The sequence below is a fragment of the Pristiophorus japonicus genome, chromosome 11 (genome assembly GCF_044704955.1).
Source record: "Pristiophorus japonicus isolate sPriJap1 chromosome 11, sPriJap1.hap1, whole genome shotgun sequence".
NCBI lineage: Eukaryota > Metazoa > Chordata > Chondrichthyes > Pristiophoridae > Pristiophorus > Pristiophorus japonicus.
Window position 1 is genome coordinate 44,200,013 of NC_091987.1, and position 16,691 is coordinate 44,216,703.

Consider the following 16,691-nt stretch of genomic DNA (forward strand, 5'->3'; position numbering starts at 1 on the left):
CCATGTCTGTGAGCCATACAGGAGGGCGGGTATTACTACAGCCCTGTAGACCATTAGCTTGGTGGCAGTTTTGAGGGCCTGGTCTTCAAACACTCTTTTCCTCAGGCGGCCGAAGGCTGCACTGGTGCACTGGAGGCGGTGTTGAATCTCGTTGTCAATGTCTGCTCTTGATGATATGTCCTGGAGTTCAGCATTTGTATGTGCGCAGACTCAGGCATCGTCAGCTTATATACATAGCTTATTGACATATAGCTTAATAAACAGATATATGATGAAGGAGAGCTGAATGCTAAAAGGAAGTGCGAATGTATTGAAAACTAACCTTTGAAATATCTTTCTCACAATATCTTTATTTAAAAAATATAGTTCGAACATTACAACAGTGACTGCACTTCAAAAAGTACTTCATTGGCTGTAAAGCGTTTTGGGACATCCGGTGGTTATGGAAAGCGCTATATAAATGCAAGTCTTTTCTTTAATCAAAATCCATACTTTCCATCTCATACCACAATAACTAAACTACAGAACCAGTAGAACCTGTTCAACCTTCCAGGCCAGATCCAAGACCGTCTCAACCTCTGTCGTCAAGCTACAGTACGCGGACGACGCATGCGTCTGCGCACATTCAGAGACTGAACTCCAAGTCATAGTCAACATCTTCACTGAGGCATATGAAAGCATGGGCCTTACACTAAACATCCGTAAGACAAAGGTCCTCTACCAGCCTATCCCCGCCACAAAGCACTACCTCCAGTCATCAAGATCTACGACGTGACCCTGGACAACGCGAACCACTTCCCATACCTCGGAAGCCTATTATCAAGGGCAGACATCGACGATGAGATTCAGCACTGCCTCCAGCCTTTGGCCGCCTGAGGAAAAGATTGTTCGAACATCAGGCCCTCAAGTCTGCCAGCAAGCTCATGGTCTACAGAGCTGTAGTGATACCCGCCCTCCTGTATGACGCAAAGACATGGACCATAGACAGCAAACACCTCAAATCGCTGGAGAAATAGCACCAACGATGTTTCCGCAAGATCCTGTGAATCCCTTGGGAGGACAGACGCACCAAGGTTAGTGTTATTTATGTAAACCTCACCAATGTGTAAGACTTGCCACCAGGGGGCACACCTGTGAGAGACCTGTGCATCCTGGGCAAGCAGGTATAAAAGGTAATCTACCATGCTGCTTCCTCATTCTGGAGATACAATAAAGATAACAAGGTCTCAACAGCTTGAGCTGAAGATACACAGTCTTGTGGAGTTATTCTAAATGTAACAATTGGCGACGAGTAACAGATTCCGAACTTTCACGCAGTTATGGCTGCTGTTGGTATTCTTGAGAGATTTGTTGAGGGTGATGATTGGGAAGCCTTCGTTGAGCATCTTGAGGGCCAGACATTGAGCCTTTGTGGCCAACGAGCTGGAAAAGAAAGAAACTGCGGTCAAGCGCAGGGCAATTCTCTTCATCGTTTGCGGGTACAAGATATATGGCCTCATCAAAAATTTGCTAGCACCGATGAAACCAACGGAGAAGACATATGAAGAGCTGTGCACATTGGCTCGGGAACACCTCAAGCCGAAGGAGAGCATCTTGATGGCCAGATATCGTTTTAAATGCACCACTGCTCCGAGGGCCAGGACGTGGCGAGCTATGTTGCCGACCTAAGGCACCTTGCGGGACTGTAGGTATTTGTTGGATTTTTGGGGGAAGTGTTGCGGAACTTTTTCGTGCTTGGAATTGGCCACGAGGTCATTCTTCGCAAACTGCTGTCTGCCGAATCCCTAGATCTGAGCAAGTCCATCACGATAGCCCAGGCTTTTATGTCCACGAACAATAACACTAAACAGATTTCATTGCAGATCGCAACTCACTGGCAAGTAATGTGCATAAAATAATGCCTTCAGCAGGCAGAACTGTACATGGCAGGGCCTAGGATGAGTCAGAGCCCGCTTTGGGGCGTGAATGCGAATACATTAGCACCATGTTGGCGCTACGGGGGTAATCATCAAGCACTATGTGTGCAAGGGCTGTGGAACAATGGGGCACCTCCAGTGAATGTGCAGATGTGCTGCGACTCACCATGTGGCAGAGTTGGCAGAAGATGACCGATCCGGTGTGGATCACGCTAAATGAGCAGAAGAGGCAACTCAACCTGAGGATGAAGAGGAAGTGCTTGGGATACACACCTTCACCACCAAAAGCCCTCCGATAATGTTAAAAGTTTAACCTAATGGCACTCCAGTCTCCATAGAATGAGACACAGGGGCGAGTTAATCAATTATGAGCCAGGAGGCATTCGAGAGGCTGTGGGGCGACAGCGCACAACGACCCAAGCTGATCCCAATTCAGGCAAAGCTGCACATCTACACCAAGGAACTGATACCAGTTATTGGTAGTGCGGACATAAGAGTATCCCATGAGGGAGCAGTGCACGATTTACCACTGTGGATTGTTTCAGGTGACAGGCCAACGCTGCTTGGTAGAAGATGGATGGGGAACATTCGATGGAACTGGGAAGACCTCTGTGTATCTTCTCCGGCGAACGACATCTCCCTTGCTCAAAGGCTGAGCAAGTCCCCAACTTCAGCTGAACCAGGCATCGAAGTGCAGATCCATTTGCAGATCCCAGAGGCACAGGTCGCTCATCACGACCACGAGGAGGTAAAGATCAACCAAGCAACGGTACAGGCGCGGTACCCACCACCCAAGGCCGACGACTTCTTTGTGACAATGGAAGAGGCTCCAGGTCGACCAAGCAGAGTAGAACTCCAGCGTCTTCCCAATGCCAGAGGCAAAATCCCCGGGGAGGAAAATCATGGCAGTCGGCATCACGGACGCGGACAAGAGTGCGTCCAGACCACGGGATGAGAGTGCGTCTAGACTATGGGATGAAAGTACGTCCAGACCATGGGACGAGAGAGCATCCAGACCACAGGACGAGAGAGCGTCCAGACCATAGGACGAGAGTGCGTCCAGACCACGGGACGAGAGTGCGTCCAGACCACGGGATGAGAGTGCGTCCAGACCATGGGATGAAAGTACGTCCAGACCATGGGACAAGAGAGCATCCAGACCACGGGAGGAGAGTGCGTCCAGACCACAGGATGTCACCGCAACGAAACAGAGGCATGTGTTGCCCAGCAAGAAGACGACTGGGCTTGGAGCAAAGGTAAAGGGGCGGCCGCTGAGAAGGCCAGGAACCCACTACATTCCAATAAGTTGTTTGCACTGTGTAACCCATGTGAGCGCCCATTCGTAGCAAATGATGTATTATCATATAGGGTCAGGGGTACCTTACAACAAGCCAAAGTAGTGGGCGAACACCAACCGGTCGTATATGTAACCAACAAAGTACTTGCAAGCAAGTGATGTGTTTTCGCAGAGGGTCGGGCATGTTGTACAGCAAGCCAAAGTAGCAGGCAAACACCAACTGGTTGTACATGTATCCAATAAGTTAACCAAGGCAGTAGCCTGCGCTCACGGGACAAAAGAGACGTACCAAAGTGTGTCCCAATATTTGCTCGAGTCAGACAAGCTGCCAATCTCACAGTTTTTGGAGAGCAAAGGCACCATTATCAATGCTGAATAGGTCTAACACTGTCTGTGCATTGTAACATGATCCGCCACGGGCCAGGCACTGAGAACGGCGCTGATGCCCTCAGTTGGCTACCATTGCCCACCATCGGGGTGGAAACGGCGCAGCCTGCAGACCTGTTCGTTGTTATGGAAGTGCTAGAAAGCGAGGGGTCAACCGTAACGGCTCCCCAGACTAGGACCTGGACCAGCCAGGATCCCACGTTAGCGCCTGCTAACGGCGAACCGCTAGACGGGATGTTGCAGCTTATCCGTCGCAATGACGTAATGCTCATCCCATCAGATTGGCCCTTATGGGGCAACCCTACAATGTTGCAAAGAAAGGCAGGGAGGCTACACACAGTTGGTGGTCCTGGGCCTCCATACCATGGCCCAGGATCCACAGGGATCACGCAGCCTCCCGCCACTACTGAAAGTCTCAAGGCCATATCTGCCATCCTTGGCTTGCTGGATCTTAAGGTCAGCGACAATAGTCCAGAGCGGGCAGCCCAAATCATAAAGCCGAGCACCACACGTGTCACAGTAGACTCCCCACAGACCCGGCTATCCCGGGTGACTGAATCACTCAGAACCGGGTCTTCCGTATGCTATCAGCAGAGAATGCACCATGATCGCATGGCTCCTCCATGCGACATCAGACTAAATGATGTAGACCATGATCATGGCCCCAGATAGGCTGCTAGCACTATGTTAGCCAAAGAGGGGAATGGAGTGTTTCTGATGAAAATGAAGTTTTTGTTGTGAAACCATGTAATGGGCAAATGCAGAAAGCATTTGGACTAGACCGAACTGCGAACTACAGATAACAAGGAACTACTATGAAAGGACCTGGCCCCCAGCAACCCACTAACACAATCGACCTCGCTGTCAACCACAAGGATGAACCCACCATGCTCGACAGTCTGATCAGACCAGCCACGCGGCCATGCAGCAATGATCCGACCAACTCACCTTGCCAGGAATTCAACTCGACCCTGGAACGCAGAGCGCCAGATCGCTTCAACTTGTAAATAACTTGTACATAAGACTTTGGGTGGGGGGGGGGGGGTGATATTATGTATGTAAACCTCACCAATGTGTAAGACTTGCCACCAGGGGACACACTTGTGGGAGACCTAAGGGTCATCTGTGCACCCTGGGCAAGTAGGTATAAAAGGTAATCTACCATGCTGCTTCCTCACTCTGGAGTTACAATAAAGAGACCAAGGTCACAACAGTTTGAGCTGAAGATGCACAGTCTTGTGGAGTTATTCTAAATGTAACAGTTAACATCCTTGACCAGGCCAACATCCCCAGCATCGAAGCACTGACCACATGCGACCAGCTCCGCTGGGCGGGCCACATTGTTCACATGCCTGACACAAGACTCCCAAATCAACTCCTACATGGCAAGCGAGCCCAAGATGGGCAGAGGAAATGTTTCAAGGAAACCCTCAAAGCCTCCTTGATAAAATGAAACATTCCCACTGACACCTGGCCAAAGACCGCCCTAAGTGGAGGAAGTGCATCCGGGAGGGCGTTGAGCATCTCAAGTCTCATCGCCGAGAGCATGCACGGGCAGCAGAAAGAGAGTGGGGCAAACCAATCCCACCCACCCTTTCCTCATTCAACAACTGTCTGTCCCACCTGTGACAGAGACTGAAATTCACGTATTGAACTGTTCAGTCACCTAAGAACCCATTTTTAGAGTGGAAGCAAGTCTTCCTCGATTTCGAGGGACTGCCTATGATGATAAATACAAGTCTTTTCTTTTATCAAAATCCATACTTTCCATCTCATACCACAATAACTTCGAATGACTATAATGTTGATGGTCGCACAAGAGATTTTTATCATTTATAATCAGTTAGCTACTAATAAGGTGATTACTCTGGTAATGTGATCTGCCGCTGAATTTTACTGGGTGAGTATATTTTACACTGAGGGAGTAGGCAGTAGAATCACTGTTAAAGAAGACCACTACCTGCATCTGTAGTACCATGATGAATGAGTGCGCATCAATGAAGTCTATCCTGGAGCATATGGCAGCTCCGCGTTAATCTGCAGCTGAGGCAATGCGCCGATCTTAACTTTACATCGAAGTTATAGCACAAAAACAGGCCATTTGACCCAACTGGTTTATGCCGGTGTTTATGCTCCACAAGAGCCTCCTCCCACCCTACTTCATCTTACCCTATCTTACCCTAGGCACTTAGCTAAATGTATTTTATATAGCACTTAGGACATCAGTGGTTGAGACTATTGTGATGTTAAGTCCTGTGATGTCTTCTCGGCCAGTTTCAGCATCGTTGGAGGGGCAGGGCACGACTTCCATCAACCACCCTGGCCCCACAATGACTCAGATCCATTTTCTTGGGCTGAGGCTGATTAAATAAAAAAGCTAGGTTCTCGGCGAGTCCCTCACCACACAGTCAGAACCCATTGCTGCTGTCTGGGAAAATGTAGCTGTGCTGCAGTGGTAGAAGTACCACTTAAAGAGGGCAAAAGCATCCTGCATCCCTCAGGGAATTGCCCACCATTATATTTTGGGTGATATAGTCAAGAAAAATCTAGCACTTGAGAATATGAATATATAATTCATGGGAGGGTAGAATATTGGGATTGTTTGTTATTTTAATATATGATTATCTTCAAAATAATGATCTTATATGCATCAATTAAAAAAGTACACTACAGGGCATCTTTTTCAAATTTGGACACTAGGCATATGTGTGCGTGCGTGTGTTTCTATGGACTGGGGAGAGTACAGAAGTTATGCTAAACTTGTTAGACCACACTTGGAGTGTTGCATGCAATTTTGGTCATCATATTATAAAAAGGATATAGAGGCACTGGAGAGGGTCTAACAAAGATTTACAAGGATGATACCAGAAATGCGAGGGTATACATATCAAGAAAGGATAAGGGATAAGTCATTTAGGACCAAGATGAAGAGAAATTTCTTCACTCAGAGAGTTGTAAGCATGTGGAATTCTCTACCGCAGAAAGTTGTTAAGGCCAGTTCGTTAGATATAATCAAAGGGAAGTTAGATGTGGGGTACTGAAGTGCATGATCAGCCATGATCATATTGAATGGTGGTGCAGGCTCCGGAGGCCGAATGGCCTATTCCTGCACCTATTTTCTATGTTCTAAAGGATGAACAAGCTGGGTCTTTTTCTCTTGAAAAGAGAAGGCTGAGGGTTGACCTAATTGAGGTCTTTAAAATTATGAAAGGTTTTGATAGAGTAGATACAGAGAGAGTGTTTCCACTTGTTGTAAGAGCAAAACTAGAGGCCATTAATGTAAGATAGTCACCAAGAAACCAAATTGGCAATTCAGAAGGAACTTCTTTACCCAGAGAGTGGTGAGAATGTGGAAGTCACTACCACAGGATGTGGTTGAAGCGAATAGTATAGATGCAGTTAAGGGGAGGCCAGATAATCATATGAGGTAGAAGGGAATAGAGGGTTATGCTGATAGAGTTAGATGAGGAAAGACGGGAAGAGGCTTGAGTGGAACATGAACACTGGCATGAACCGGTTGGGCCGAATGGCCTGTTTCTGTACTGTATATCATATGTAATCCTATGTAAACTTTGCCTGGTCTTGTAGTTCCAATAGGTACCATAATGGCAGATGTGTGCAGGAAAAGAAAGAAAGAAAGACATGCATTTCTATAGCACATTTTATGACCTCAGGACATCCCAAAGCAGTTTGCAGCCAATGAAGTACATTTGAAGTTGTAATGTAGGAATGCAGCAGAAGCTCGAAACAGCACTTCTCTTCAGCATCTCTATAAGTGAGAACTTGACTCAGCTGCACCGTGTGAAGTTGAGTAACTACTATAGCAACAGAGCTAATGCACGCCTTAAGTTCAGCAAGGCACTTGCAATGCCTCCACAACAATTTTGGAATGCTAGAATCACTTTGAAAGTAGTAACAGAACTTCCACAAGTTTGTAAAAAGGAAGAGAGTAGCAAAATTAAGCATTGGTCCCTCAGAGGCTAAGACAGGAGAAATTACATTGAGGAACAAGGAAATGGCAGAGACTTTAAACAAATCTTTTTTTTATCTATCTTCATAGTAGAATACACAAAAAGTATACCAAAAATAGGGGGGAACCAAGGGGCTAATTAGAGCAAGGAACTTAAAAATAATTAATATCGGTAGAGAAAAAGTACTTGAGAAACTAATGGGAGTTAAAGCCAACTAATTCCCTGGACCTGATGGCCTACAGCCTAGGGTTCTAAAAGAGGTGCCTGCAGATAGTGGACGCATTAGTTGTGATCTTCCAAAATTCCCTGGATTCAGGAAAGGTCCCAGTGGATTGTAAGGTAGCAAATGTAACCCCGCTATTCAAGAAAGGAAGGAGAGAGAAAAGCGGGAACTACAGGCCAGTTAGCCTGACATCAGTCATTGGGAAAATGCTGGAATCCATTATTAAGGAAGTGGTAACAGGGTACTTAGAAAATCATAATACGATTAAGCAAAGTCAACATGTTTTTTTATGAAAGGTAAATCGTGTTTGTCAAATTTATTCGAGTTTTTTTTTGAGGATGTAACTAGCAGGGTAGATAAAGGGGAACCAGTGGATGTAGTAAATTTGAATTTCCAAAAGACATTCGATAAGGTGTTTTGATAAAAGGTTGTTAACAAGATAAGGGCTCATGGGGTTAGGGGTAAGGTATTAGCATGGATAATAGATTGGTTAACAGACAGAAAACAGAGATTAGGGATAAATGGGTCATTTTACGCTCACGGCCTTCCACGAGAGGTGGGCACTGGAGGGACTGGAGTGCATCATCACACCCGGCAACCAAATTTTAATTTGATTTAATGTTTTTTTTTTAAGTTAATTTGTTTTAATTGCCGGTGCTTTTAGTGTCCCCCTCCCCTTTTATAGGGGGCACTTGGAAAAAATTTAAATGGGTCATTTTCAGATTGGCAGGTTGTAACTATTGGGGTGGTGAAAGGATCAGTGCTTGGGCCTCAGCTATTTACAATCTATATTAATGACATGGATGAAGGGACCGAGTGCAATGTATCCAAGCTTGCTAACAATACAAAGCTAGGTGGAAAGGTAAGATGTGAGGAGGATGCAAAGAGCCTGCAAAGGGTTATAAACAGATTAAATGAATGGGCAATAAGTTGGCAGATGGAGTATACTGTGGGGAAATGTGAGGTTATTCACTTTGATAGGAAGAATAGAAAATGAGAATATTTTTTAAATGGTAAGAAACTATTAAATATTGGTGTTCAAAGAGATTTGGGTATTCTAGTACAAGAAACACAGAGTTTGTAATAATAAGAGGTGATTTCATTGAAACATATAAGATTCTGAGGTGGATTGTCGTGGTAGATGCTGAGACAGCGTTTGCTCTGGCTGGAGAGTCTAGAACTGGGGGGCAGAGACTCAGTGTAAAGGGCCGGCTTTTTAAGATTGAGATGAGAAGGAAATTCTTCATTCAGACAGTTGTGAATCTTTGGAATTCTCTGCTCCAAAGTGCTGTGGTTGTGGAGTCGTTGAGTATATTCAAGGCTGAGATAGATAGATTTTTGGACTCCAGAGGAATTAAGCGATCTGGGGCTAGGACAGGAAAGTGGAGTTGAGGTTGAAGATCAGCCATGATCTTATTGAGTAGCAGATCAGGGTCGAGGGGCGGTATGGCTCTCCTGCTCCTAATTCTTATGTTTGTATGTTCTTATGTAACCATGTGATAAGTGAGTATTGGACTGCATTCTTCATATTGCTAGCCATTATTGCACATTGCTATCAGATTCAAGGTTTATGCCAACATTGATTTCGAATTATACAGTCAACAAAAGCGAAAAATAAATAATTAAAAAAAAAGTAAAAATAAATAATAAACTTATGCTTTTTAATTGCCTTATCTGAGAGCGTGCAGACTGAGGTCAAGGGCAGCAATGGAAAGAGGGTATTATTGATTGTTGTTACAGACTTTCTTATCCAGAGGAAAGTACAGCCAAGGAAATATTTTCTGGGTCATGAAGGCCTGTAAAACAAAGCCAGAATATCATAGGGAATTACAATTGCTCAAGATGCTGAATGCAAAAATAGGGGAAGAAAACTAAGGAGCGCTGAGTGTTTCTAGAGATGATGGGAGATTGCTTCCTTATTCATTTTTTCAAAGTCTGATGTGGTCAGTTGCTATTTTGAATCTAATTTTCAATAATGATCCATGTATGGTTAAAGAAAAGTTGAGGGAGCCTCTAGGATCTAGTGGTTGTGATCCTATCACAATCATTTTGGTTGTCATGATATGTAAAAAGGACAGTGACAAAAATAATGAACTTGAAACAGAGTAGTCTCTGAACGCAAAATTATTATTTTTTTAAAGTTAATTAAAATGCAGTGATGGTTTTGAAAACCACAGTAGAAAAATAGAAAATGTACGATAATGAGATAGTGACCAGATAATCTGATTTAGTGATGTTGGTTGAGGGAGCAATATTGTCAAGGACATCTTAAAGAATTCCCCTGCCTATATGGAATAGTGTCAGCAGATCTTTTACGTCCACCTTAGAGGGCGGACGTCTCTTGTTTAACATCTCATTTGAAAGATTAGGTAAATTATAAAGAGAAGCAAATACAGATTTTTAAAAAACTAATAAGAGAAGGAAGATAAACATTAGATGTAGGATTCCTGAGAACATCTCAAGTAATAATTTCCAAATACACACAATAAACAAAGGATGAAGGAAAGCATTTATTTTTCGTGGACCTCGACTTGAGCCAAGATGAGCAGTGAACCTGTAGGATTTCTGCAAGCCCAAAATGCACATACACTACCTTCAATGGTGTGATTCAGTAACTTAAAAAAGCACACAAAAAAACAGTTACTGTTTTTGTTAGTTTGTGCTCGTCTGGCCACTTGTAAATGTCACTTTCTTTGTGCGTTTCTTGCCACAGTCCAGTCTCTTTTGTGTGGGAATGAAATCAGGGTAATGGACTGGAAAGGGCCCCAAGTTAATGAGAGGCACAAAAATATGTATTCAGGAGGCCAACCTTACTTCCAAATTGAATAACTTGCCTAAATTTGTTTGTTTCTGTGTTTTTTTTACAATTCTGCCATTAATCCTCTTTCTCAAAAGTATTTTCTATTTTTGTCTGGTTTATTTCTACATTACAAGAAAACAACAAAGGAATGTAAGTCAGACTATATACAAGCAATCCAAGAAGTGACTAAGTAACCAGGGATAGTCAGACCTGCCATATAGAGAAAGGGGAAAGGAAGAGAACAGAAGGCCGAAATTCAGGTCTCAGAAAGACCCGGTACTGCCGCTTTCCCTCACCTTAAAAATGCACCGACCGAAATTCCGGTTGAATGATGAGGTCATGGATTCAACCTCATGCCGGGCTGGGATTGTGCCAATGTAGAATGCTGTGGAATGGAGTCAAGGACACCCACGTCAAAGACAGAATCTTGGTTGAGAAGATCCTCGAAGTGCTCCTTCCATTGGGCACTGACTGCCTCTCTGTCCTTGATGAGCACATCCCCGTTCTTGGCTCTCAGTGGAATAAGACCTTGAGTGATTGGACCTTAGGTGGACTTCATTGCAGTAAAAAATCCATGCACATTGTGATTGCCAGCTAGATGCTGGATCTCCTGTGCTTTTTCGACCCACCATTTGTTCTTCAGGTCACGAGTTTTTCGTTGGACCTCGGCCTTCAGTTGTCTGTAGGTCTGTTTTCTTTCACTCGAGTTGTGGTATCTTCCACCCTTTAAAATGAAGTTCAGGACCTGGAAGGTCAGAACCCTCAAGGAGCAGAACCATCCACACCAGCAGCAGCACAAGGTTGATTCCTGAGATGAAGGGGTTGTCTTATGAAGAAAGGTTGAGCCGGTTGGGCCTATACTCATTGGAGTTTAGAAGACTGAGAGGTGATTTTATTGAAACATATAAGGTTCTGAGGGGGCTTGACAAGGTAGATGCTGAAAGGATGTTTCCCCTCGTGGAGGAATCTAGAACTAGGGGGCATAGTTTCAGAATAAAGGGTCGCCCATTTAAAACGGAAATGAGGAAGAACTTCTCACAGAGTGTCGTGAATCTTTGGAATTCTCTACCCCAGAGAGCTGTGGAGGCTGGGTCATTGAATATATTTAAGGTGGAGATAAACAGATTTCTGAATGCTAAGGGAGTCAAGGGTTATGGGAAGTGGGCAGGGAAGTTGAGTTGAGGCCAAGATTAGATCAGCCATGATCTTATTGAATGGCGGAGCAGGCTCAAGAGGCCAGATGGCCTACTCCTATTTCTTATGTTCTTAACAAGAGCACCAACCTTCTCCTGAACCACTTGATGCTGCACAGGCCGGAGGGCATCAGCATGGAGCTGCACCGCGCTGGATGGGATACCTCCAACACAGGCTATACAGGTAGAGGATGAGCTTCCTCAGCATGACTGAGCAGCAGTGCCAAAGAAGACTCAGGCTAACGCGCCAGATTGTCGCCAACATTTGCACATTGCTGGAGCAAGAGGAAGGGGTGGATCCTGTTACATTCATAATAAATGGTCAGACTGAGTACTGTGTGTAATGAACAAGTGTGACCTTAGTTCCTTTATTAAGGTTCCAGAGTGCAGGTATCTCGTGGGTGACCTGCTTATATACTGTGCTCCCAAGGGATCCCAGCATCCCTTGGGACTCCAACAGGTAGGTTCTCTGGTGGTCAGGTGTGATGCAGGTTACAAGACGTTAAATACATAACCGACACCCCTTACCAGTGGCTGTCAAAGTCATCCCTTGCCCTCAACTTCTTTGCCTCAGGCTCCTTTTAGACATCTACAGCAGACATTTGCGGCATTTTGCAGTCGGCCGCCCACTGATGCATCACACAGGTCACCGATGCCCTCTTTAACAAGTCGGCCAATTATATTCATTTTGCCACTGATGAAACCAGTACCAATGAGCGGGCGCTTGGTTTTGCTGCTCTAGTTGGCTTCCCCATGGGTGCAGGGCGTCATTGACTGCACACATGTGGCCATCAGGGCACCCCATCCTAAGTAGTATTTGTTAATCACAAGGGTTTCCACTCCCTCAACGTCCAGTTGGTCTGCAACCTCATAAAGATTATCATACATGTGTGCATGAAGTTCCCTAGCAGCTGTCATGATTCTTACATCCTGCGCCAGTCCACCGCCCCTCAGCTCTATGCCCGCCAGTCTTTCTGGAGGGCAACTTGGTGACAAGGGCTACCCCCTCAAGACGTGCCACATGACACCTTTGAGAAGGCCAGCAAACGAGGCTGAGGGATGATATAATCAAAGCCACATCTCGACGAGAAGTGTCATCGAACAAACAATAAGCTTGCTGAAAATGTGCTTCAGGTGCCTCGACAAATCTGGAGGAGCCCTTCAGTACGCACCAGCCAGGGGCTCCAGAACCGTCGTGGTCTGCTGCACCCTGCACAACAAGGATTAGCGAGGATTAGCGCTGGATGAGGAAGACGGCACAGAGCACACATCCTCATCGGAGGAGGAGCACCATGTGGTTGCAAACGAGGATGACGAAGACCTGGAGGAGCCTGTGGTGTCAGTGCGACCAGTACCTGAACACGTTGCTGCCCGTCACGCCAGGGATGCCCGAATCAATGTCAGACTTAACTAACTTTATGCAGCTTAGGCATGTGGCTGCCACAGGCATGCGCAGGCTAGCATCACCCCACACCAACACCATAGAGCAGTCAAACAATGACCAGCCCTTTGTTTTCACTGTCACCACCATTAGTGGATGTGAAATGAGCCTTGACCATTCACCCTGCCACTTCCATTTGAGCACACACATTTGGCAGCAACTGCAGAGCATGACAAATAAATGATTTATTAACAGCATTTCATATAATATAAACATGACAGTGATAATGAAAAACACACCCGAGTGACTACCCTTGTGACTATTTGTGTGGCTTCTTTCTTTTCCGGGTGCTTTTACGTGGTGCTACCCCTGTGACTACAGCAGGGGTAGAGACAGCCGCATCACCTCCCCGCTGCGCCTGCTTAGACACCTTTGGCAGTTGTCCTCTGGGTTTTGGAGCCTGTGATGGCCCCGCCAAAGTCTGCTCCTCCTGCGACGGTGAAGGGGCAGACTCGGCCATCACTGTCCGGGGAAGCATCTGGGACTCTTACTGAGGGGTTGGCAAGAGGGTGAAAGTCTGAGCGCATGGAGAGGAGTCCCCACTTTCCTATCCCCTCTAACCCTCATCCCTCTCATGGGCCACCCACACTTCTCTGATAGCAAGTAGCTGGAGAGCACCTTGCTGCAGTTCTTGAGGGCCCATGTATATACTGACAATCCTCCTGCAAAGGATGTCTATGAACCTCTGGTTTCTCTCCTCCACAGATGCCCATCTATCCTTCCTAGATGACCATCTATTTTGAAGTGAAACCATGTTCTCATGCAGGTGGCCATCCTATCCATGGAGGAAGCTGTAGTTGCCAGTGACTGCGCCACAGTGGTGCTCATGTTGGAGAAAAACTCCTGCGTTCTCTGCACACTCACAGTCACCATGGTCGCAACACCATTCAGAGCTTCCTGCACTTGTTCCTGCAGCTCCAGGATCGCCCTCTTCCTGGATGGCCCCGAGGCTCAGCCCCCGAGTCTGCATGCAGCCGAGCCGACCTGGGAGACTCCTGTGTCCTCCAACAAGGAGTTTCCACTGCTGTCACTGTCTCCACTATCTGCTCTTGCTCACTTGTGATCTGTGACGCATCAGGTGACAACACTACTCGATCTCGCAACGATCCCACCGAGGTGTGTGTCTCTGCATTGGTGCTGGGTTGCCTTGACTGAGGTGATGTTGCACCCTCAGAGGCAGAGGGCTCCTCTGAGGAGTCTTCATGCTGTTCCTCATGGATGGGGGGGCTCTTGATGGACCTGTGGGAGAGTAAAGTCATCAGTTATATATACGAGATGTCAACTGCAGACACATGCCATTATCCACATGATGAGCATTCATTTTTTGTTCACATAAGGTCCTATATGAGTGACTGATAAAAGGCGTGCAACTGTATGGATAACAATTCTGTCACCAACTTCTTCTAATGAGCCCCTCTCTCCGCCCTTCACTTCCGGCAGCTCCACCACTCCAGCAATCTTCAGTGCTGCCTCCTCTGCCGTGGTCAAATATGCCACAGCCTGAGGGCCTCCTCCCATTCTCTCTCGCTCCCTCTTATTGTGGACTATCTTTTCCTGCAAGGAAGGAAAGAAGAGAAGGTTGAGTGAGAGTGATGTAATGAGTGTAAGGAATAGAATGGGATAGAGCTTTACAGGGAGTCTTTGATGGAGTGGCTTGGCGATACCAAGTTGCCTCCTTTTGTGCTGTTAGTTGCTGTCATTGCATCATGATGAGGCTGAGTATGAGGGGTGCATAGTAAGATGTGGACCTGATAATGTAAATACAGAGAGAGGGGTGGGTGAACTTCAAGGGATATTGGGGTGAGTAACGTTATGCAGGAGTAGGGTTGTCAATGCAGAGTCGTGGGGATGTGATGACAGGCACAGCAGCATCAAGGTAAGTGTGGCTTCATACTCACTTTTCCTGATCTTAAAAGATCATTGAACCTCTTGCGGCACTGCACCCAGGTGCGAGCCACCACTGACATCCCCGTTATCCCCTGTGCAATCTGCAGCCACGCAGCCTTCCTCTGCTGGGGAGGCCTCTTCCTGCCATCTCGCAGGAACGAGAACCTCCCTACGTGCTCTCACTCCCTCCAGAAGATGATAGAGAGAGTCATCAGAGAATCGAGATGCTGCTCTTTGGTGCTCTGAGCTCATGCTACAAACCTGCAGACACTGACAGCAATGAAAATTCTGAAATAGCAAGTGACAGTAAATGGGGACATGGCTCCTTTAAATATACCGGCAAGAATCGGGTCATTCGGTAATGTCCCCAGGCTTGCACCTTTTAATTGGGCTGGGAAATATGCAGGGCGAGCTTAATAAGGCCCTTTATGGGACTTATTTTTCGCCGGGATCACCTCAGGAGCGGGCTTGTCCCCCGCCTTGAAGCCGCCCAGGTAGGGAAAATCACGGCCACAGTATGGAGTGACGATTGGGGGCGGGGGGAGGGGGAATAATCAAAGCAGAACAATAATAAATGAGATAGATAAAAGTAACATGCTGAATTTTTGTACAATCATATTTCCCCCAAAATTAAAGAAGGACATTTCTGTTAATGTGAGAATAAACAGTGGTTTTCTTCAGCAGTTTAAATGCTCCTTGGCGAATTAGAGAATATATTAAATTTGAGTACTTCTAATACATGGAATATCATATTATATTTCTATTCATACAAAAAAGTCTTGCAAGATTTAAAACAATATAAATCAAGTCCCATCAAAAACTTTCGTCACAAAGTCAAGGTGACATTTTTTCATTCTTACATACTTTTTTATGAGTTGAATGATAGCTAGTATTTCAACAAAGATTAAAAAAAAAAGAAGCAACAAATGATCCCACAGATGGTTATCTGTATGTTCTCCAGAGTGATAAACTATGTTCAAGGATAAATCTATGGTCTAGGAATTTGATTGGGCCATGCCCATTTTTTGACCACTAGATGACCTACTAAGCCTCCAACTTTGTGGCAGGAAAAGCATGCGCCTTTTCAGCCAGAAGTGCACCGCTCGACAATTTGGATCAGGCTTTTCCATTAGCATCAGTAGCGCACATCATAATTATTTAAAGTCATGAATAACTTATTGAAAAAAGGATCCTGCGCTTCTTGGACCCTTTTCCAAGTTTGGCCCAGCAACACGTGACGCTAACTTGCAGGAAGGACCCCTCACCAACGCTATTTAAAGAGATAATGCAGAACTTACAGATTAATTGCTGGTTTGTTATTTCAGGCTGCAGCTTAACTTCTGGATGTTTCTTGGTGCATTTTATCACCTTGGAAAGTTCATTTTGTCTACACAGAACAAGATTACACTGTTGTTGGCTGCCTCACATAGTTTGACTGCAGTCATGGGTGATCTGAAAGAGCTGCCTTCGGGGTTGGACGGGGATGGGAAACAGTAAGGAAGAGGGCAAAAAGCAAGAGCAGCTGCCACGTGAGGGAGGAGAGGAAGGCATTACAAAGGAGGTCATATTCACCGCA

The 16,691-nt window shown here is 45.8% G+C and overlaps 1 protein-coding gene across 2 annotated transcripts in view; it reads right to left on the reverse strand.

Annotated features, from left to right (window-relative positions):
• The window catches only part of slc51a (solute carrier family 51 member A), a 53,509-nt gene extending 37,040 nt beyond the window's left edge, over positions 1 to 16,469 (reverse strand). For both annotated transcript variants that reach the window (XM_070892901.1, XM_070892900.1), the window contains exon 1: positions 16,414 to 16,469. The gene's annotated coding sequence lies outside the window, so the exon portion shown is untranslated. The remainder of the gene's footprint in view (positions 1 to 16,413) is intronic.
• Positions 16,470 to 16,691: the final 222 nt, after the last annotated feature.